At 44.7% G+C, this 22,805-nt stretch overlaps 1 long non-coding RNA gene across 1 annotated transcript; it reads right to left on the minus strand.

The window, feature by feature from the left end:
• Positions 1 to 268: 268 nt before the first annotated feature.
• On the minus strand, positions 269 to 8,851 carry LOC134071587 (uncharacterized). Its single transcript, XR_009937089.1, has 4 exons — positions 8,803 to 8,851; positions 7,680 to 7,862; positions 7,175 to 7,234; positions 269 to 586 (listed from the first exon to the last, which is right to left on the minus strand). It is a non-coding gene; the product is annotated as an uncharacterized LOC134071587 (long non-coding RNA).
• Positions 8,852 to 22,805: the final 13,954 nt, after the last annotated feature.

Below are 22,805 nucleotides of genomic sequence, written 5' to 3' on the forward strand. Positions count from 1 at the left end.
CCGCGCTCAGGATGTCTATGCCTCTTTGTCATTAGAAGATTCCAAGTCGTATGACTTAGTCAAAGTTGCTATATTACGAGTGTGGCGGTGCCACAAACTGGCAAGTTAATTTAATAGCTGACTACGCCACCCTAGTGTCCAAACCAGGGAATAGGTTCTTGTTAACCCAGAAAGATTGGAAAGCTCACAGGTTCAATCAGGCATGAGGCGGAGACAGAATTCCATCAAATTAAATGTTTTTATTTAAGCACTGAGAATGGGAGCAATGCAGAACTTAGACTGGAGGGAAAGAGCTGCAACAAAACTTAAGAAAATATTAATTTATTATTAAAATGTATGACTGCACCCAACAGGATGGGGATGTAACAAGACAATTAATTAGACAAGAAGGAGTAGGGCTTACCACAGGGAGGCAGGCTATCCTGAGGACAGGGAGGTCAAGACCACACGTGGATATAGGAGACGCAACCACCGCAACCCACACAGGTGAACAGTACTGGAAAACACACACAGTGAACCCACACAGGCACTACAAGCTAAACTCCCGATACCAGGTGACCAGCCTTCCCTGCAGCGCCCCCTACTCCTACAACAAGAAACAAACCACAAAAGACAATGACAAAGACAAAGACAAATACAGAGAACAGGAATAACACCAAAGGCTCAGATGATACAAGCTGACCTTTGTAGGGCCGACCTAATTTCCTGTACCACAATTAAATACAAATAACTAATAAATCAAAAACACCAATACATTCACACAATAAAGGAGTGGATGGCCATCCAAACGACAGAATCAAAGGCAAATACTTGTTTGAGAAGCCCAAAAGCTAGGCTAGCTGTAAAAGTACACAGCTGGCAGGCCTAACTATGCCTGCATGGGCGCTACATCGAGCTTCCCAAAAGTACAAAAAGAAAAGTCACAAAAGGACAAAGACACATAAAAACAAAAGACAACACTCTTACACCAAGACACAATGACAAGACACGGCAATCAATAAGGAAGAACAAACAGAGGCAAAACAGCAGCAAGCAAAGGATGACCCTGGCGATCAGCACCCTACAACCTGCTGGAGCATATGTAAACAAAGCGTTACTCACCATATCACTGGCCGGAAAGAATAGCGGAGATATTAGATGGCTACATACCACAGCGGAAAGGGTTAGCACACACACTGGACGACGACCAAACAATGCGTGGGGAGGGGGGGAACGAGTCTGCCCACGAGACCTATGTGACTAAAATGAAGTGGATGTTACAGCAGTTTCGAGAGTTCACATGACTATGACAAGTTGTGAAGTGTAAAGTTCAGAGCAACGGAATGGAGTACCTGCGGTCACGATGATCAAAAACACTCAGGGGCGCAAAGCCCTTAGAACGCACCCAGTGCAAAGCACAGCACAGCACAGCACAGCACAACACAACACAACGCAGAGCGATCGGTAATCCTACCAAAGCAGAATAGGGTTTAGTGGTCATCACTGCCGTGATGTAATAAACAGCATTAACCAATATGTAGACCTACCTCTGTACCGGAGCGAAATCTCAAAACCGGCTGCCACCCAGGAGAGAACCACCGACCAGAACAGCCTAATGACCGGAAGAGTCACCACCACCGGAAAAGCCAAACGACTAGCTCAACCCCTGCTGCATACCTGGCCCACGGTGGCAGTCACCTTATAAAGAGCCCAGCCCGCTGTGTCCACTCAGTTTACTAATGACAACGACTGGAGAGGAGAGCCCTTAAAGGCACAGGTGCACTATTCCACACCGCTACAATCCACCCCCGCTCAATGTATCGTCGGCCCGACGATAGAAAATAAACATAAGACCAGCCACAAAGCCCAACGGCATTTGAACTTAAGCAGGCCACGATGGTGTTAGATCTCAGCACTCCCCAAAACCCCTTCACTCACCATTCGTGGCAGCCGATGTGGGTTGGAATGTTGACCAGCAGTTGTTCGAATGGTCCTACGTAGTGGTAGTTCACTAGTACTAGGAGCACTTAGTTCCATTGGGGGCAGAGCCCTGGTGTCAAGATCTAGAATAGTGCCCCGAGAGGGGCTGACAATTTGGGGGCCCTCCACACTAGCAGTTTGTGGGACAGTTGGCTGTGTGAGTGGTGGCCTATCCAACCAGAGTTCCTCATCACTAGATTCACCTCCCTGGTGACATATGGGTGTCTCAACCTGAGGGCCAGCTGATAGAGGATTAACAGGCAACACCCCTCCAATGACTGCCTTCAACATGCTACGGTGAACATGCTTTACCTTATGGAGATCGTTGGTAGGCGCAATAGTGTACACTGCCCCCCCATAATGTGGGGCCCTCAGTACTTTGTGCACTACTGGACTCCACAGATCTTGTATCTTGTGGCGGCCCCGTATTCCCATGTCCCGCACATAGACCAACTGACCCTCCATTAAGGCTGGGTCTCGAACATGTTGATCATGTCTCGCCTTGCGCTGTGCTGCAGCTGCAGACAATCGTTCGCGGGCACCATCAAAAGCAACTTGTAGCCGTGCCTGGTGCTCTTCAACCCAGTCACAAACTCGGCCTGCCACTGGCTCACGGATCCTGCCCAACATGAAGTCGACAGGTAATTGGGGCTCTCGCCCAAACATCAACAAGTGTGGAGACGCCCCAGTGGTCTGGTGCGGGGTGGTGTTATAACAAAAAATGACCTGGGGGAGGCAGGCTGCCCAGTCCCGCTTACGAGAAACTGGTAAGGTGCGCAAGAGGTTGTGCAATGTGCGATTGAAACGCTCGCATTGCCCATTGCCAGCTGGATGGTACGGTGTCGTTCGGGTCTTGTCGATGGAGTACAAGCTACAAAGTTGTTGAATAAGCATACCCTCAAAGCAGCGCCCTTGGTCTGAATGTATTCTACTCGGGATGCCAAACCGATAGAACCATTCAGTCACCAGCATCTGAGCAACAGTTGGGGCACGCTGGTCTCGGGTGGGGATAGCGATAGAATACTTGCTGAAGACATCTGTAATTACCAACACACTCTCTAATCCACTCTGAGATGGTTCCAGTGTAGTAAAATCAATTGCTATGATCTCGTTTGGCCGAGATGCTAACAAATGGCCCATGAAAGTAGTGGCAGGGGGGCGATTGGCCTTTGCCACCTGACAACGAGAGCACTCCTCACACCAGCGCCGCACGTCAGCAGACATGGCTGGCCAATAGCATCTCTGACGCACTAGCTCTAACGTACGATTGACACCCTGGTGGCCATGTTGGTGATGCAGCTCAGTTAATACATCTGACTGCAAGGAGACCGGCAAGACAAGCTGACAAACTTCCTCCCCTCCATCTGGGCGCAAGACCCTACGATATAGCACACCGTTACTCTCGGTCAACCGGTCCCACTGCCGCAATAATGTGACAGCATGTGGTGACAATTTTTGTCTCTCTTCCCGAGAGGGGTAGCTCTTCGACAGCCAGAAAGACCAAATCTTTTGGATGACAGGATCGGCCAACTGCAGCAAACGCAAATCTGGAGGGGCATGAGCGGGTAAGGCAGACATCACCAACTGGGTAGCATGGACGCTCGTCTCTGTACCCACTGCCTGTTGCAGGAGCTTAGGAATGGTGGTCCCTGGTACTAAATCCAGCACTTCACTAGGCCCAGGTGAATATTGCCGAGAGAGCGCGTCAGCATTACGATTGGACTTACCGGATCTATATTTTATCTCAAAATCGAACGAAGCCAACTGTGCCGCCCACCGGTGCTCCGTAGCACCCAGCTTCGCAGAGGAGAGGTGGCTAAGCGGATTGTTGTCTGTATAAACTAGACATTTATGGCCAAGTAAATACTCCCTGAACTTTTCGGATAAGGCCCACTTGAGCGCCAAGAACTCCAATTTCATTGAGCTGTAATTGTTCATGTTGCGCTCAGTGGGCCTAAGGCCTCGGCTAGCATAAGCAATAGGCCTGATCTTACCGTCCTGTTCTTGCGAAAGAACCGCCCCCAAGCCGCTATGACTTGCATCTACTTCCAAGATAAAAGGCCGGGTAAAATCGGCATAGGCTAGAACAGGTGCAGTGACTAACCTATGCTTCAGCCCCTCAAAGCTCTCCTCACACTCCCCAGACCACGCCTCTAACAGTGGCCGCCCAGATGCCTTCCTGGACTTGCTACCCCCCAGCTCAGCTACCAGCCTATGCAGAGGGGCCGCCAATGTGGCAAACCCCTCTACAAAGCGCCGGTAGTAGCTAGCAAAACCCAGAAAGGAACGAAGTTCTGATATATTAGTCGGGCGACGCCATCTGGCCACAGCTTCAACCTTGCTCGGATCAGTTGCCACTCCCTGGCTAGATATTACGTGTCCTAAATACTGCACTTCCGGCTTGAAAAATGCACATTTTTCAAACTTTGCTTTGAGACCCTCCAGCTGCAAGCGCATTAACACCATTTCCAGCCGCTCAAGGTGCTGTTCTAAGGTGGAAGAAAAGATCACAATGTCATCAAGATAGAGAAGAACAGACTGGCACTGCTGATCTCCGAACATGCGCTGCATGAGCCGCTGGAACGTACTAGGGGCGTTACAAAGGCCGAACGGCATCCTATTCCATTCAAACAAACCAAAAGGTGTGCAGAATGCAGTCTTAGCTTTGTCAGCCTCCATCACCGGGACTTGGTTGTACCCGCTGGCCAAATCCATGGTGGAGAACCAGCGGGCACCTGACAATGTGTCTAAGGACTCATCAATCCGCGGTAATGGGAACGCGTCCTTCCGGGTCTTGCTATTCAATAACCGATAGTCCACACACATCCTTAAACTACCATCCTTTTTCCTTACAAGGACGATGGGGGAGGCGTACGGGCTACTGCTTTCTCTAATAACCTGCGCCTGAAGGAGTTGGTGTATGTGGGCCTTAACTGCTTCATAGTCCGAGGGTGGAATACGCCTATAGCGCTGCCTCACTGGGACTGGGTCTAAAAGGGGAATCTCATGAGCTATTAGGTTAGTACAACCTAAGTCACTCTCCTGTGTGGAAAAAACTGAATGGTACTTCAAAAGCAGTGTACGAACCTGATCCTGTTCAAAGTCATTAAGCGGGGACATATCCAAACCCTTAATCCGGTCTACAATAGCAGATTCTACAGCTGAGGGACCAGATGTGGCAGTAATAGAGCGAACCTCAGAAACTCCTGTAGGCAGACTAACAATGCTAGCACTGCTCACCTGACCTAATCTTGTACGAGGATAGAGGACTACATCGTTTTCCCCAACATTTGTCACCTGTATATATACAGTACCCCGAGTCACCTGTACTAAAGCTGGCGAGGTCAACAATCCCACAGGCAAACCTGATACCGATGGCTCAAATAGTACGTTCGGCCCAGAGTATCGATCAGAGCAAGTAGCTGCCACCCACTTGATAGTGCCGCCCGGGATCAGACAAGCTCTCTGGCCACGTACATTTACCTTTCCAACACCCTCAGCAGTTGGCTGAACAACAGCCTGATGGCATTGCTGCAGTGCTTGCACCACTGGGCTGGGGGCCTGAGAAACCGAAGGTAAGTCAAACAGCGAAGGACCATGTTGACCAAATAACTCCTGATAACACTTACTGATGACATTCATACCTAGGACCCCAGGCACCTTAGAAAGCATGCCACCAGGAGGATCCTTAACTACCAAGACACCACATGCATGGATCACCTTGCCACAGAGTTCTACATCTAGCTCTAAATAGCCTAAATAAGGGATGTCCAGCCCGTTGGCTGCACGTAGCTGCAGCCACTGACAAGACTGAAGGCGCTCTTGGCCCCATGGTTCAAAGTTCTTTGAGAAGAAGCTTTCAGCCATGGTAGTCACCATAGACCCCGTGTCAACCAAACATGGAACATTAGACCCACCCATTATGACATCAAGATGAGGACAAGTGGACATTAATCCGCCCATGGCACTACAAGATTGCAAAACTACCCCTGAGCCTGATACAACCCCACCCGGACTATGGCTCGATAGTCCGGCGGGTGCTAGTTTTCCGACAGCTGCACAGGGCGGGATGGTAAACTACCCGAGTGAGGGGGAGCTTCAACAGGGGTCAATTGGGACTGGTGGAACGCCCTCTGTCCATCACAATCTCGGGCATAATGACCAGGGCGCTGACATCGCCTACAAATGATGGAACTATCACGTGGGGGCCCAGTGCGCCTAAAGGGCGGCTGGAGTGCAGCAACACTCTGGACTAGCTGGTTTATCTGGCTCTGCTGTTGTCTTAACAGATCTTTTAGCTCTTTCAACTCTAGGTTAGGCGGCACCTCCTCTGTAACACCTCTAGTAACTGCACATGATGCTATTGGGAGCCCATGCAGCCTTTCCCCACAAGATGGTAGCGAGAAACTACGGGCCCTTGGAGCTGCCGGCATACCCTCTCGTTCCCACCTAATAGCCTCTTTACGGACTTCAATAAGGTCCGCGGTGGGCCGGCAACGAATCAGTTGCTTTAACTCCCGTCGAAGAGCGCCCTCGCAAACGTGCTCAACAAACTGATCACGCAATAGAACGTCAGCATTAATAATGCCTTGCGGCGCACGCCTCTTAACCTTCTCTATCAATTTCATTAGTGCAAGGGAAAACTCAAGGAGGGACTCACCCTCTTGTTGTTTACGGGAAAAGAAAGCTTCCTGCAGTGCCACATAGGACTCAGGACAACCATACAGGTCCTGCAAGATTTCAATGATGCTCTCTGAGTTTTCTTTCTCCTCCCTTGGGCGATGCTTAATCTCCTCCCGAGCGTCCCCCTCCAAATGATCGAAAAGAAAGTAAGCCTGGTCAGCAGGAGACAAGTGACGAACTCGCATGCAGGCCCGGGCTTCGTCTAACCACTCGTCTATACTAATACCTGAACTCCCTCGAAACATAGGGCACCTCTTCTCACGAGGAAGAAATACTAACCGCTCTGTAGTGTGCATATTGGCCTGTGCCGGGTTTATAGATGAATTAGAGCTAGTGCCGGCCTGGCCTGGCCCACTAGGTGTAGTCCTTTCACGTTGAAAACGTTCATTATCAGACCTCAATTTGGCCACAACATCCCTCAACTGCTGCAATTCCTCCTCCATTGGAGTCGACATTATTATTAGTATAAAAAAATTAGGTTTTAATCTATGACCAAGCTCGCAGCAGGTTGCGCAGTACTGACTTTACTCACCAGAAGCGTTGTTATAAGGATGTTTGCTGCTACCACCGTCCGCTGGCTGCTGCTTTGCCTCTGAAGAAAGAAAACTCATAAAATAAACACAGAACAAAACAAACTGGTTCAGAATCGTCTTAGTTAAAGAAAAGTGGAAAATCGGTCTCCGCTAGTATGCCTGCTGCCGACTAACGCCAAAATGTGGCGGTGCCACAAACTGGCAAGTTAATTTAATAGCTGACTACGCCACCCTAGTGTCCAAACCAGGGAATAGGTTCTTGTTAACCCAGAAAGATTGGAAAGCTCACAGGTTCAATCAGGCATGAGGCGGAGACAGAATTCCATCAAATTAAATGTTTTTATTTAAGCACTGAGAATGGGAGCAATGCAGAACTTAGACTGGAGGGAAAGAGCTGCAACAAAACTTAAGAAAATATTAATTTATTATTAAAATGTATGACTGCACCCAACAGGATGGGGATGTAACAAGACAATTAATTAGACAAGAAGGAGTAGGGCTTACCACAGGGAGGCAGGCTATCCTGAGGACAGGGAGGTCAAGACCACACGTGGATATAGGAGACGCAACCACCGCAACCCACACAGGTGAACAGTACTGGAAAACACACACAGTGAACCCACACAGGCACTACAAGCTAAACTCCCGATACCAGGTGACCAGCCTTCCCTGCAGCGCCCCCTACTCCTACAACAAGAAACAAACCACAAAAGACAATGACAAAGACAAAGACAAATACAGAGAACAGGAATAACACCAAAGGCTCAGATGATACAAGCTGACCTTTGTAGGGCCGACCTAATTTCCTGTACCACAATTAAATACAAATAACTAATAAATCAAAAACACCAATACATTCACACAATAAAGGAGTGGATGGCCATCCAAACGACAGAATCAAAGGCAAATACTTGTTTGAGAAGCCCAAAAGCTAGGCTAGCTGTAAAAGTACACAGCTGGCAGGCCTAACTATGCCTGCATGGGCGCTACATCGAGCTTCCCAAAAGTACAAAAAGAAAAGTCACAAAAGGACAAAGACACATAAAAACAAAAGACAACACTCTTACACCAAGACACAATGACAAGACACGGCAATCAATAAGGAAGAACAAACAGAGGCAAAACAGCAGCAAGCAAAGGATGACCCTGGCGATCAGCACCCTACAACCTGCTGGAGCATATGTAAACAAAGCGTTACTCACCATATCACTGGCCGGAAAGAATAGCGGAGATATTAGATGGCTACATACCACAGCGGAAAGGGTTAGCACACACACTGGACGACGACCAAACAATGCGTGGGGAGGGGGGGAACGAGTCTGCCCACGAGACCTATGTGACTAAAATGAAGTGGATGTTACAGCAGTTTCGAGAGTTCACATGACTATGACAAGTTGTGAAGTGTAAAGTTCAGAGCAACGGAATGGAGTACCTGCGGTCACGATGATCAAAAACACTCAGGGGCGCAAAGCCCTTAGAACGCACCCAGTGCAAAGCACAGCACAGCACAGCACAGCACAACACAACACAACGCAGAGCGATCGGTAATCCTACCAAAGCAGAATAGGGTTTAGTGGTCATCACTGCCGTGATGTAATAAACAGCATTAACCAATATGTAGACCTACCTCTGTACCGGAGCGAAATCTCAAAACCGGCTGCCACCCAGGAGAGAACCACCGACCAGAACAGCCTAATGACCGGAAGAGTCACCACCACCGGAAAAGCCAAACGACTAGCTCAACCCCTGCTGCATACCTGGCCCACGGTGGCAGTCACCTTATAAAGAGCCCAGCCCGCTGTGTCCACTCAGTTTACTAATGACAACGACTGGAGAGGAGAGCCCTTAAAGGCACAGGTGCACTATTCCACACCGCTACACGAGCATATGAAATGGTTCCGGAGGCATATCGGCAACGGTTCCAAACGTACAAGAAGTTTGATAACAACTCCTTTATTGAATTTGCTCGTGAGAAGGAACACTTGTTCAACCGATGGTGCACTTCTCAGCAAGTAGACTCTTTCCCCCTTCTTAAGGAGTTGGTCCTTCTTGAGGAGTTCAAGAGCTGTGTGTCAGATGGTATAGCTACTTATCTGAACGAACAAAAAGTGACCACTTTGGCTCAAGCAGCTGTTTTGGCAGATGAGTATGCGCTAACTCATCGTTGCACGCCATCCAGCAGGCCTGGTGGTGCCTTTCATAAAGACTGGGGTTCTTTCAGGGGTTCTTCCAGGGGTGGTGGGACAGAGTCCAATCCGGTGTCTGTCCAAGAAAGCCCTAGTTCACTGTCTGAGGAACCTTTTGAAATTGTGTGTTTTTATTGCAGAAAGCCAGGGCACAAGATCTCTGAGTGTCAGGCAAAGAGGAAAGTTAAAGGGAATATGACTGTGCATTCGCTTAACAAACCTCACTGTGGTTGTGAGGCTGGTAGTGTATTTTCTCATAATGTTCATTGTGGTGAGATCTCAGATTATTCTCCATTTATCACCTTGGGTTTTGTGTCTCTTCCGGGTCGGGACAAGGTGCCTGTGCGCATCCTTAGAGATACGGGTGCGGCTCAGTCCTTTCTGTTGGAGGGTGTGCTGCCTTTCTCTGCTGAGACCGATACAGGGACTCAAGTGCTGGTTAGGGGCATTGGGATGGGTTCCCTAGAAGTGCCTTTACATCATATACAGCTTTCCTCTGGTTTAGTCACTGGTAATGTTGTGGTTGGGGTGCGCCCTTCGTTGCCTGTGCCAGACGTTGAGTTGGTCCTTGGAAATGACCTAGCTGGCGGTAATGTCTGGGGAACTCCTCAGGTTACATCACCATTACCAGTTGTAATGGGTGCTCCACTGACACCTGACATTCCACATGAATGTGTAGAATCCCCTCATGTTTTTCCTGTCTGTACTATAGCCCAAGCTAGGAAGCTACAGGAAGCTGAGGTGCAAGAATGCTTACACCCTTCTCTGCCGTTGGTCAGTCAGGCTGTTGGGGAAACACCAGCTGCCATTCCTCCAATTGATAGCCAGTCTGATACTAGGAGAGAAGTAGGTTGTAGTGACACTAGTTCTGAAATGTGCCTTCCCTTTTGTGAAGGTTCTGTGTCTTCTCCTTTGGAGAAGGGGAGTGGTGGTTGTGAGTTTGGTGACGTGACTGTGCCCTCCCTTGAGGTTACAGAGGGATGGTTACGGAATTCTGGGATGTCAGTCGACTGGTCTCATTATCTTTCTTACTTCTCTAACAAGGAGAGGAAGGATCTTGTTGAGCTTATAGAAGAGTTTCAATTGCGCTTTGGAAATTCATCCTCAGGTCCAAAGTTCCTTTTCTGTGGACTGAGCCCTCTCAGCAGGCCTTTGGGGCTGCTGAGGCTCAGTACAGTAGTTGATTCACACTGGACATGACCAAGGGCCCGGGTGTTGGGACGATAGAGGTGGGATGGGGTTACAGAGGGTTCTTTGTTTTGTTTGATTAATGGTTGTGCTTTTGATGTTACCCTAGGTTTCCTGAGTGGAAACCTTTTTAGGGAAGGAGGTGTGACGCCCCTCTGCTCCCCCTACGGGCCGTTTGCTTCTCGTGGTGGCCACACGGGCAGAATGCTGGCTTGCAGTGGGGATCCTAATTGAGGGAGATTGGCCTCACCTGGCGCCGGTGTAGCCATATAAGCCATCATCATCTCCTACATCAGTCTCTCTCTCTACCACCATACATGCACACACCTTTTGGACGCACGCACTGCATAACACTTCTACTTACTTACACATGACCTACACGCATTCATACACTATAGTTTTCATCCCCTAGACACTTCCTTTAAAATAATACCTTAATAAATATAATTTGATTTGGAATCTGTTGTTCTGCCTCTTTTTGTGTTGTGCCTTGAGCCGGGCGTAACAGTCATTGTAAAAACATTGCAAAACATTGTCACAACAAACTGTAAGTGCTACTCCCTCTAGATGCCTAGATGTTTACATTCATACTCATACGCCATACTCTTTCACAGAACCATAGCCTACCCTGACATGCACATTATGGGACAAGTACTTCTAGTGTATAATAGGTATATTATACTTACTCAGTCAAGCAAATACTCTCACACCAGACTCATACCAATACATATACAGTACATACACTAATAGGACAGGTCACATATTAGGCAGTATTCTTAGTATTTTTAAAGAGCACAGTACTGGAAAAGTATAAATGCAGCGCAAACAGGCAAGATAAGTAAGTTCCTAGTTCTGTAATTGAATGTTTAGAGTTGTGATGATGACTGTGTGGGAAAAGCTTTCTCTGAACCTGGATGTGTGGGTTCTGACAGACCTGTAACAGCTTCCTGAGGGGGAGTAACTGAAAGTGTTCGTGGCCTGAGTGAGAGGAGTCCTTGATCATGTATTTTACTCTGCTGTAGCCGGATGAGGCAATGCTGTCCGGTGTGATCTTTTCTGCCGACCGGATGACCCTTTGCAGTGATTATATCTGTGCTACAGTGTAGCTTGCATACCACACTGTGATGTGTCAGTGTATGCTCTCTATGGCAGAGCGATAAAAGGCCAACAAGCAAGTGCATCATTTGATCATTGTACCACTTTTCTCTCATTAAACAATGTGGGAATGCAATTAATAAAATACAATGCATTTGAGAATAACAGAAAAGGGCCATGTCTGGTAGCTAATCAACATGAGCTAATGACAAACACAGGTATAAGCAGCTGCACCAAGGAGGTGGTGCCTGTCAAGCATTGCAAATTTATCAGGTACTGTAAGTGCATTAAGAAAAGTTGTTAAATAACGTGTCATTTTTACCATCAAGCTGTTAAGGCGGGGAACATCTGGGGGCGACTTCCATTCTGTGAAGCACACTTATTTGAGACTAATGCTAGACGCCATCTGGCAACAAACGAGAACAGCACAGGCTGTGTATAATGAACTGTTAGATTTTATTCAGCAATAAAGTTAGATGTCTGTTTTTGCTCTTTGCAAAAAAATGTTGTACTTAATCATGAGTTTTTGTTTGGTTGGTTGTTGGTTGTTGTTTTTCACAGAAACAGAATAGTTATGTCAGTGAACTACAGTATTGCTTCAAATTCTCCAAAACTTTAAGTTTAATGAGAAGTGTTTGGCGTGGCATGCATGGAGCAACCTCTAAAAAAGAGTAAGTAAAAAACGTTGTTATTTACTGATTACTTTGTTTGTCAGTTTATTTATCTGTTTTTTGGTTGTGCTGTCACTTTTCTTAATTCGCAAGGATTGCACAGTAATGATGTGCACAAAACAGATGGACTGATTAAACAAACTCAGCAAAATGAAGGACAGAGAAGAGCTTCAGTGTACCCATATCCTCTTGACAGAAAACGTCATTCGAACTTGAGCTAGCTCTAAAGTTTAGTGTCAGTTAATAACTAAAAGGTCAAAAACAGTGCAGACCTCCATGAAGGACAATACGCTCTTAATAATACTCTTGCAATAAAAAGAAAACAGACCCACTCCAAAAAAATGTATGGTCTCTTTCTTGACCAATTTCATGATTTAAAGACATGAAAACACAGAGTGATCTGTGAATACATTATGACATAAATGTTCTTGCATTTGTTGACAGACAGTTTGACAGTTTTTGTCAAGGTATTCGTTGGTTTCTTTCTAAATGAAGTTCACATCATCATCATTGCTTTACAATATTTTCTGCATCATGACAATCATCATAAAAGCTACATTGGCACCCCAGCTCTGATTGACACCCAGAACATATAAATAGAAATGAAACGGCCACTGTGATGAAAAACGCTATTGTGAAAATATGCCTCTAAGCCAATAAAGAGATAAACAAACGCAGGCGGATTAGTCACTGTAAATTCTCCTCTTTAAAAGTGGGATTAATTACCAGAGTGAATACCGAGAAAAAAAACAAGTTGCTGTAATGAAGGAGTTTTGTCAGTCAACCTATAACAGAGAGGAATTGGAGAACAAGTCTAAGTTGTGGAACACCTCGTATTTTAATTGGACTCATTTGAACCTCGACTGAGGCCAAATTCTGCAATATTAGTGAAAGTGAAACTGAATTAGTTAAGATCCCCTTCAAAATATAATGGGTTCTTGCTTGACTCATACATCGCTTCTTCACCAAGTGACATGGACTTGATTCATTTGGGTACTTCTTAATAAAGTAAGTGGGATGGATTTTATCAAGACTAACAAGACAGCCAAATGGATAGATGGATATATTGATTTATGGTATGAGTGGGGGAGATCCACGCCACTAGTTATCACTACACAATTTGCATTGAAACCATCCGATGTGAACATTGCATTTATTCAAAGTGAGAGTGCCGTGATTTCATAATGTCACATATTTGATAGTTATTGAGTGAGAAAATGGACTAAATGAAGTAAATTGAGTGAATGTTCAGATCAACATGAAATGTGAGGACAAGCAAGTGTACGAATTATTTTGCATATAGCCTCCATTACTCAATTTGGCTGGCCGAGGGGTGTTATTTTCCATTGCTTGGCAACAATTAGACAGCCTCCGGCCTCCAGCCTGGGGCCAAACTACAGCCGTGGGTATATACTTCACCCACCCCTCTCACTCGGCGCCATACTGCTTCCTTGTGAAACTTTTATTACTTTAATTACTTTTTAAAGTCATGCTGGGTAAAACCGCATACAATGGCTCTGTAAGAAAATACCAACCCAACCAACACATTTTAAATATGGCAAATAATTGTGGGCCCCCCAAAATGCTAGGGGGTCTGGGGGCAATTGACAAATTGAGACTTATAATATGTATAATTCATTGATCATAGCATATTACAATACAGCCTATAAAAACCTACACTGATATTCAACAGTTTTCAAACACAATTTTAAGCATTTCTTTTGGGAATAGCTACTGGGAGATCTCTTCCCATAGACGATCAATAGAGTAGCTCCCGAGCAACTATAGCCTAGCAGCTTTGAATACTGTAATGTAAAGGTGACACCTGTTAGACTCACCTCAGCATGACATTTACTGCGGTTAAAAATATATCACTTAATCTCTGCATGTTGTCATGTAGCTGTAAATTAGGAGTTAGAGGAATAGTGACAAGATACAGTCTCCTTCACACTCTCTCTTTCACAGACACACACACACACACACACACACACACACACACAGGAAGGCTGTTGGTGTGTGTGTGTGTGTGTGTATGTATATGTGTGTGTGTGTGGGTGTGTGTGTGTGTATATGTGTGTGTGTGTGTGTGTGTGTGTGTGTGTGTGTGTGTGTGTGTGTGTGTGTGCGTGTGTGCGTGTGTGCGTACGTGCGTTGTACAATAGTAGAGTACAATATAATCCTCACCATATTTACATTTATTTATTTAGCAGACTCTTTTATCCAAAGACACTTACGGGTAGCCGACTGATGCAAACGACCTGCAATTTCACAACACAAGCAAATTGACAAAACGCTTACAAATAGACAAAACACAAGCAACTTAAGAAAACATCTTCATTGATTTGACCTCAACAAACAGTGCATAGTCTTGCAGCTGGACTAAACCATTTTGTGCTTTATCAAGGGGTGTTAGCCAAGTTATACACTTTACAGATTAAACGTTATATTTCATTGTTTATTCATTATAGTATGTCATTTGGAAATTAAAATATTCAGGAAAAATAAAATATATATCCAGACTTTTCATGGGCCCTCTTCACTAATAATCAATCTCCCTACACCTGCAACACACAAAAACCAACACAGTGACTCATTTATACAAGCGGGCATGCTCGCACACACACAGACACACACAGATGCACAGACAGACAGCCACACACACACACACACACACACACACACACACACACACACGCACATCTTAATAATCTTCTCTTTAGCTTCTGTGAAAATCAGCATGCGTTTCCCCATGAGGTGCCAGTTCTCTGCACCCAGCCAGAGCACCTGTGGCAGAGATAAAACAAAAGGATTATTTCAAAGGAACCGAAAATAATTCAGCTCTTAGGAAAACAACTAAATGAAAGCCTTCCTGTTGGATGCCAACCTTACCATCGCTACCCATCTTTGTGACTGACATCAACCTCCATCCCACGGCTGCCCTGTCATCATCACATCAAGATGCTGTCATTAGTCTAAATTATCATCATTAGCCAACAACCAAAACACACCTATCACATCACATCAAGTTGCCTTCTTTAGACAAGTGAACACACACTTTATAACTTTTTAAATGTTCTCTTTCCAAAATACTGAAATAGTGATACATTGATAATGTTTTAACTTTAGACTAACATGCTATCATCAGAGTCAGTAGTCATCGTGACTAGATCATTCAAAGTTCAAGTGTAACAATTGGTTATTGTTATAATGGCTAACATAAAGCTACAGGCAATCACAATCAATAGGACATGCTTACTATCGTAACCTTACAGGGTCATAATATGTTTCTGATGTTATGTTGTTGAAATAAGGTGTTATAACATTGCTTAATATAAACAGACGCTACATTTTCATTCACCTTATTACAAAATTTAATTTAATTTCTTACAAAATGTCATCTGATGTGTTATAATTCCTCGGTTTTTCTGTGCTCCGTAACTCATTTCATACAAGTCTCCCAGTGGTGCTGGCCAAGGTGATCCATCCATGCCATCTCTATCAACACAGAAATAAAATGTTATGATTACCGGCCATTTTTTTAATCAAAACATTTCCTGCAGCCACACGCTGCAGTGTAATGAGCAGCCCTTTAATGTGGCCTGCTGCATTCATTAGCACCTTTAAATGGGAAGGCATGAAAGCAGGAAGGAGATTGTGCGAAAGGCTATGTGAACTGTGTTAATGTGTACCAATTGTATGTGTGCGTGTGAGTGGGGGTGTGGGGGTGGGTGAGTGGGGGTGTGGGGGTGGGTTGGCAGTGTGTGTGTGTGTGTGTGTGTGTGTGTGTGTGTGTGTGTGTGTGGGTGGGTGGGTTGGTGGGTGGGGGGGTATGTGTGGGGGAGAGAGAGAGGGAAAGAGAGAGAGAGGGGTGGTGGTACTTATCAGTCTGCTATAGGGGCGAGCAAAGGTGGAGATGGGTGGGAGCAGAGAATGTCTAATAAGGGGAGAAGGACCACTAGCGAAATACTTCCGCATGGTACTGTAACTAGAGGGCGATCACGAGCAAGTGATGAATGAATGGGTGGCAATGGAGCAGAACCCCCCAATACCACATTTGTCTTTATATAATTTGTTCTCCTGAAATTGCATTAATGCATGCGATGCAGGATAACTTGACTTGACAATTAGCTGACCAATGCAATTTTCTATATGTGTTGGTATTCCTAAAAACCCTTTCAAAGTTTTCATGTCACGTGACACAAAAGCGAACCACTTTACGGCCATAGACCTAAAAGAAGGTTCAGCTTCACGACGTCGTCGTAATCGGTCGCGATTTCTCGCTGACCAATCAGCATCCATGAGCTAAATGCTAGCATGTTACACGGAAAGCGGCCCATCCTATGAAAAGCAGAAAGGACATGAGTGACTTTTTATTTCATTTCCAGTGGAAAACCTATACTCAGGTAGCTACTACGACAATGTACATTAAGAAATGAAGTTGTCAACTGTGAAAAAAACGAGCGTTAGCCGCATAGCTCCATAGACCACAATTCATTTATCACTTGCTCGGCAGCGCCCCTAGCGGAATTTCAACAGATTGCAGGAACAATCCGGTACAATGGAGTTAATAGGAAGTGGACCAGGTCTCCCTAAAGGGGCTCTGGTGGGAGTGTCACTGAAGGCAGCAGACCCAGTTAGGACCCCCTGTTTTGACTTCTTTATGCCTGACTGAAAAAGGCATGGGTCCACAATAAGCATATCTTACTGGTTTATGTAGATATGTAGAGTGTGAGGTTTTACCTGCCTTCTTGAAGAGTAAGTGATTAACACACAGAAAGAGAGAGAGAGAGAGAGAGAGAGAGAGAGAGAGAAAGTAAGAGAGAGGGATCTTAATGAATGCATGCTTGGAGGCTCTATGGAGCCATAATGAGACTTAACTGGAGATTTGAGCATGATGCTGGTTAGGGGTCAAGACATCAGATGCTCAAGCCCTATATCTTCAAACTGAAACTCAGTGATATTCAGCGATCACACTGCATCCATGATGTTTCCGCCTCAATGTACTCAAACACATACTTCTACACAGACACAGACATTGAGTGGTGCGTTGTTGGTCAAGGATGCTATAAATTGTTTGACAGATATGTGACATGTTGGTGTTGTTTTTTTTAAATAGCATTCTTGCTGACTGTCAATCATAGCCTATACAGAAGCACCACTACTTTCCTAAGAATAGCAATTTGCACATAATAACTGGTTCCTGCGTTACTTTACATTCTTGGCAAGTATGGAGCTATTATTCATTTGCCATTTATGTCTGACAGAATAATGATAGTGTTGCAAATGCTGCAATTTCAACAACATCTTTCTCTTTTGCAGGACCTATTTTTATTTCATGCTCGAGCTGCATGGTGATTGGTGACATTCTTGCAGGCCCTCGATGCATCTATGTAATCAGATACCTGTCAGGGAGATGCCGCTGTCATCAATTGAATGCCACTGGTCTGGTTGATGTCGCAGCCATGTACATGTGCATGGTGCTTCTCTCTACATGGTTGATGTGGCCCTTAAATTAACATAGCTGTCACCAAAATGTTGTGCAGCGTCCTGTCAAACAACTTGATTCCCCAGCTGAATGGGAAATCAATGTGCATATTTTCACCCCTTGGAGTTTGTGGTTTTGTACAGTTTTGGCCAGAAGTTTTGATGTCACAGAAAAAAAGCTTGTACGGTAGTGGTGAAGGGAATGAAGGAAACCAAGCAACCTGAGTTCGCCCTTAGAGAACCTCTTGAGATTGCTGATTACTGTGTTCTTTTAAAGCCCTAATTGCCCTCCTTAATTATCAAAGCGTTCATCTACGGAAGTTTTGCTATCCAACAATTTAGAGAGCAACTTTTGATGAGCAGCTTGTAGACTTTAAGCACTGGCTCCAAACTTAATATGGCTGTGTTGACAGAGAAGATGAGTCCCTGTTGGCCCTAGCCTCACAAGCTATTTCAGTACCTACTTAAATTACTTCAGTCGCTCTTTTGTCAGCCATTTTCTGTGTGAATTATTCAGAAAATGGGAAGAGTGTCTGTTAAACAGGGTGGTGACCTGCATTTGTGGAGCTGTGGAACACGGTTTAACTTCATTATGTCAGTCAGTGTGTGAGGAGGCATAAAATCGCATTTGACTGTAAGTGCGAACAGGTAGGGTTTTAAACTTTTAGGATTGCCAGGGAATCTTTGTGTGCTGCCATGAGAAATTTGAATGGAAGGTTTTAGAGCATGATTTGTGGTAAACTCAACACTAAAGATTCATTCCCCCCATTCAGACTTGAACTCGCAGCAGTACAAAAACAAGCAATATTGGAATATATAAAATTCTTCTTTATTCCAAATGTTGAGACATGTTGATGTCATGTTTTCCCCCTCTGCCTGAAAATCTGTGTATTATAATATGAAAATCTGTTGGCTGTTCGCATTTGGCTCTCAGTGCTGTCTTGGCACCACCAAAAAAAAAATACTCCACAAATTATCATAAGTCTTTAATCAGGGGCGTATGGAGAATGGCATCCTCTCCTGCCAGCCACGCATGCCAGTCTGCATGAACCGAATGAGCGAGAGGGAGGCACATTTTTACCCGTAACACATGCGGGCCTAAATAAGGCACAGGGACAGGCTGCTGAGACCAAAGCAGAGGAGGGAGATGAATCCGGCGGGGAGACTGACAGGAGGTGTAAACGCATCTGCTATCTCTCTCGAGACAGAGAGCCTGACTGAAACCACACACAGCACTCAATATCCACAGCACTCCGATAGCCAATCAGGCACAGTTTTAACTTTAACAGTCTGTATTAAGACTTACATATTGTATGTTGCCCATTTGGGGCTGGGTTGTGTTCCATATACGCAGGCCTGCAGATGTTGTATTTGGCTAGTGTGTAAAATCTAAACTGGCACATCTGTTTATAAGCCTTGTGTTCACAACAGAGTGCCTGAGGGTCTAATGATGTGTAATATGAATTTGCAATGAGGGCCGAGATTATCAGAAGGCAGTGAAGGGAAACAAAGTCGGCACAACCCCCTCAAACACGTGTCTCCTCCTCTTCCTCACCAAAACATCCCATTGATCACTCCCCTTGGGACTGTTGTGTCCCATGAACGTCCTGTAGATTCTATGCCATGTGTTACCAGATGACATTGAATCTGTGCTGTACTGCAGTGTTTTTCAACCACTGTGCCGTGGCACACTAGTGTGCCGTGACACATTGTTAGGTGTGCCGTGGGAAATTATCCAATTTCACCTAAGTGGTCTAAAAAAGAGTGAATAGAAATCATTTTCTTTGTGTTAATTTGATTCCTATTCAAGACACTTTGACAAGAATGACTTGATATCATTAATGCGGGCTACAGATTTGTATTTAATTCCATTTTCCATAAAATTTCATTTTATTTAACATTTTCGGCTGGTGGTGTGCCTCGGGATTTTTTCAATGAAAAAAGTGTGCCTTGGCTCAAAAAAGGTTCAAAAACACTGCTGTACTGAGCATAACCTGTGTTAACTTATCTTTCATTTGACATCAATTCAGTTTGTATATCAGGGCCTTGAATTAGATTAACCAATGAGGTCTCAGTGGTCTTGGAAAGGGCAAATAGCCTATGAAAACACACTGAGAGCAGATGGGTTTCAAATGGGCCTCCATAAATATGTCTGTTGAAATGTGCTATGAGTCTGCGGAGCTCACCCTGTGATCATGCCCGTCTGTTTGTCCTTTATGATTATTTATGTTAGTCTGTATCACCACTTGACCTAGAGTTCAATAAAACAAAGAAAAAAGAATGTTGACTACACATGAATTATATATGATGTGGAAGTATTTGGGCTGTTGGCTTGTTACTCTGAATCATGCATGGACATGCATTTATTAGGGAGGCCAAAGATGAAATATAAACTTGCCGTTTAAATATTTCACGTGTATTCTGTAGTTCACTCTGTGGGCAGAGCTTGTGGTCATGTTGTAGAAATATTTTAATATGGATGATGTTGACCTTTTACAGGGCACAAGTGTTTGCCAAGGTCTTAAAACTTCTATGATGTGTATAAAGACCACGCATAGATCACCCAGTAAGGTGCCTACGGGTGCTCTGCTGCCTTGGCAAGCTCTACCTTCCAAAAGGCCAACGCTATAAGAAACCGAAACTGACTTGCGACGTGTTAGCCAAGTTAGCCAAGCAACAGAGTTGTTTTGGCAAAACTTTGTGCACATGAAATTTGACCAGATACAGCATGTGAATTAAAACATGCAATGCACTTTGAGTGACAGACCAACAAGTCAGGATTTGTAGATGTTAAAGGTGACAGTGCAAGGTTTTTTTTAGCTTAATTTGAATTAACTGATCAGCTTTGGAGTCAGCTTCAATATCGCAATGCATCATACTTTCATAAAATCATGCAACATACTCGACCATGTCTGTAGACATGTTATTTGCTGGATAAACAAATAGCATTTGTGCGATAGGGGAAAAGTGCTTTAGTGTTGCTTTAATACACTTCACAACAAGGCTATGCCTTGTGCCAGTTATAAATGATAGCAACCCATTAATAAATGGTGACATACTTTACATTTTACAATAAATAACATTCATTACTAAATGGTGATATACTTTATACCTTAAAATAACCCCCCCTTTACGGCTCGATTTCAGCTGTCACTCATGTTTGTACTGTAACTGAATAAGGACCCAGAATTGAATGGTAAACAACAGATGTCAAAGATGCTGCCTGTACAAAGCTATAAACCAATGACATCAGAGGCTGAAAAATATGGATGAATATGGGATCACTATTTGGCAGGCAAAAGGTCTCTGTTATTAATGGTTTGTAATCCCTTCATTTACTTAATAACATATTTATTAATCATTCATAAACTCCTTATGAGTGTACCCTTATTGTAAAGTGGTATCCACTTTCCCATCTTCAGATACAGTATGTAGGCTTACTTGAAGTACATATACTTTATGCCAGGGCTCAGACTTCAACTGAGTTTGTGTTGCATGGTGTGCGTGTGCATGTGCGTGTGTGTGTGTGTGTGTGTATGGGCGCGTGCATGTGTGTGACTTAATTGCCTTTTAGCCCCACCAGCTCTGAGCAAGGCTTTGAAGAGTCATCTCGTAGCATCAGCAGCGTACACAGCAGAGTTTTTGTGGCCCTAATGATGTTTAATATGAAATTAGAACAAGGGCGGAGATGATTAGAAGGTAGCGAAGCACGACCCGTCCCACCCTCCCCTCCCCGCCTCTCCTCTTGCTTGCCAAAACATCCCATTGATTACTTCCTTTGGGACTGGTGTGCCTCTTTGAAGATGCAAGTGGGTATTGGATCAGGAACATAATCAATACCTAATTACAGTTATCAAAAGAAACTCCAGTCATATGAACAGGGCTCGTGTGCTGTTAGCTGTTATTTAGGAGCTGCCTTGGCTGTCCTAAATCCTGCAGTATGAAGGCCTGAATATGCTTGCTGACATACCAAGGCATCAAGGACATGGCACTACAGTACATTACTGTACATTTGCTGTAGCTTCCTATTAGTTACTGCCTGATGTGTCACTTTCAAAATTGTGTTTAATGATCTACAAATACAGCCTGTTGACACGGTTGTGCAATGGGGGCTTAATAAAGTCTATTAAAGGCTTCTCTGGGTAAATAAGTGGCTTAAATAAAAGAAAATGCTGTGCAATTCAACTTTATTTATGTCGTGGCAAAGTAATTGACGCTGTCTACAGGTGCTTGAGAAGCCCCTCTGGGAAATTAGCAAACCTGCTAAGGCAGCAGAGGCTCAACAAGAATGAGAATTCAGCGGGAAGATACATACAGGTGAAAAAATATTTTAAGAATACATTTTTGATACATGTGACATCTGTGTGTGTGCGTGTCTGGGTGTGGGTGTGGGTGTGGGTGTGGTGTGTGTGTGTGTGTGTGTGTGTGTGTGTGTGTGTGTGTGTGTGTGAGATATCCACTAATGATCCATCACTGTGCAGATCAGAGGTTGCCGGGTCCGTTGAATCGAGTTGAGTCACTCCTGCATCCACGTGCAGTAGGAGGAGGCGGAGGAGGAGGACATCATAGAGGCCATTGATCTCTGCTCAGGGCCTTGTGTGTCTGATGAGAGAGCACATCCCAAACACTGCAGAGAAAGAAAAAAGCATGATAGATCATCCCCTCCTCTCTTTGATGCACAGGAAGAATGGAGGTCATTACTGTTTGAATGTTGGTGCCACAGCCTGACAGGTTTTTCAGCCGATAGTGAACATTGTTCATAATCACTCTCCTTGTGCAGAATTACATAGAGGGCTCGGAGCGTACACAATGGATTACACAAGGTAGACCATTAGCAAATCAAACATTGGTAAAGTGAGAAATGTTAAGATGAAGTGCTGGTACGATACTTGTTAAACAGTAAGGTTGTGCTAAAAACCCCTCTTCATTTGTGGATCGGTAAATGGTAGGAACAAATGAGTAAACAATACAAGGCAAGACATCCTATTTTTGCATAATGCTGTCAT

This window comes from Sardina pilchardus, chromosome 23, assembly GCF_963854185.1.
Source record: "Sardina pilchardus chromosome 23, fSarPil1.1, whole genome shotgun sequence".
NCBI lineage: Eukaryota > Metazoa > Chordata > Actinopteri > Clupeiformes > Clupeidae > Sardina > Sardina pilchardus.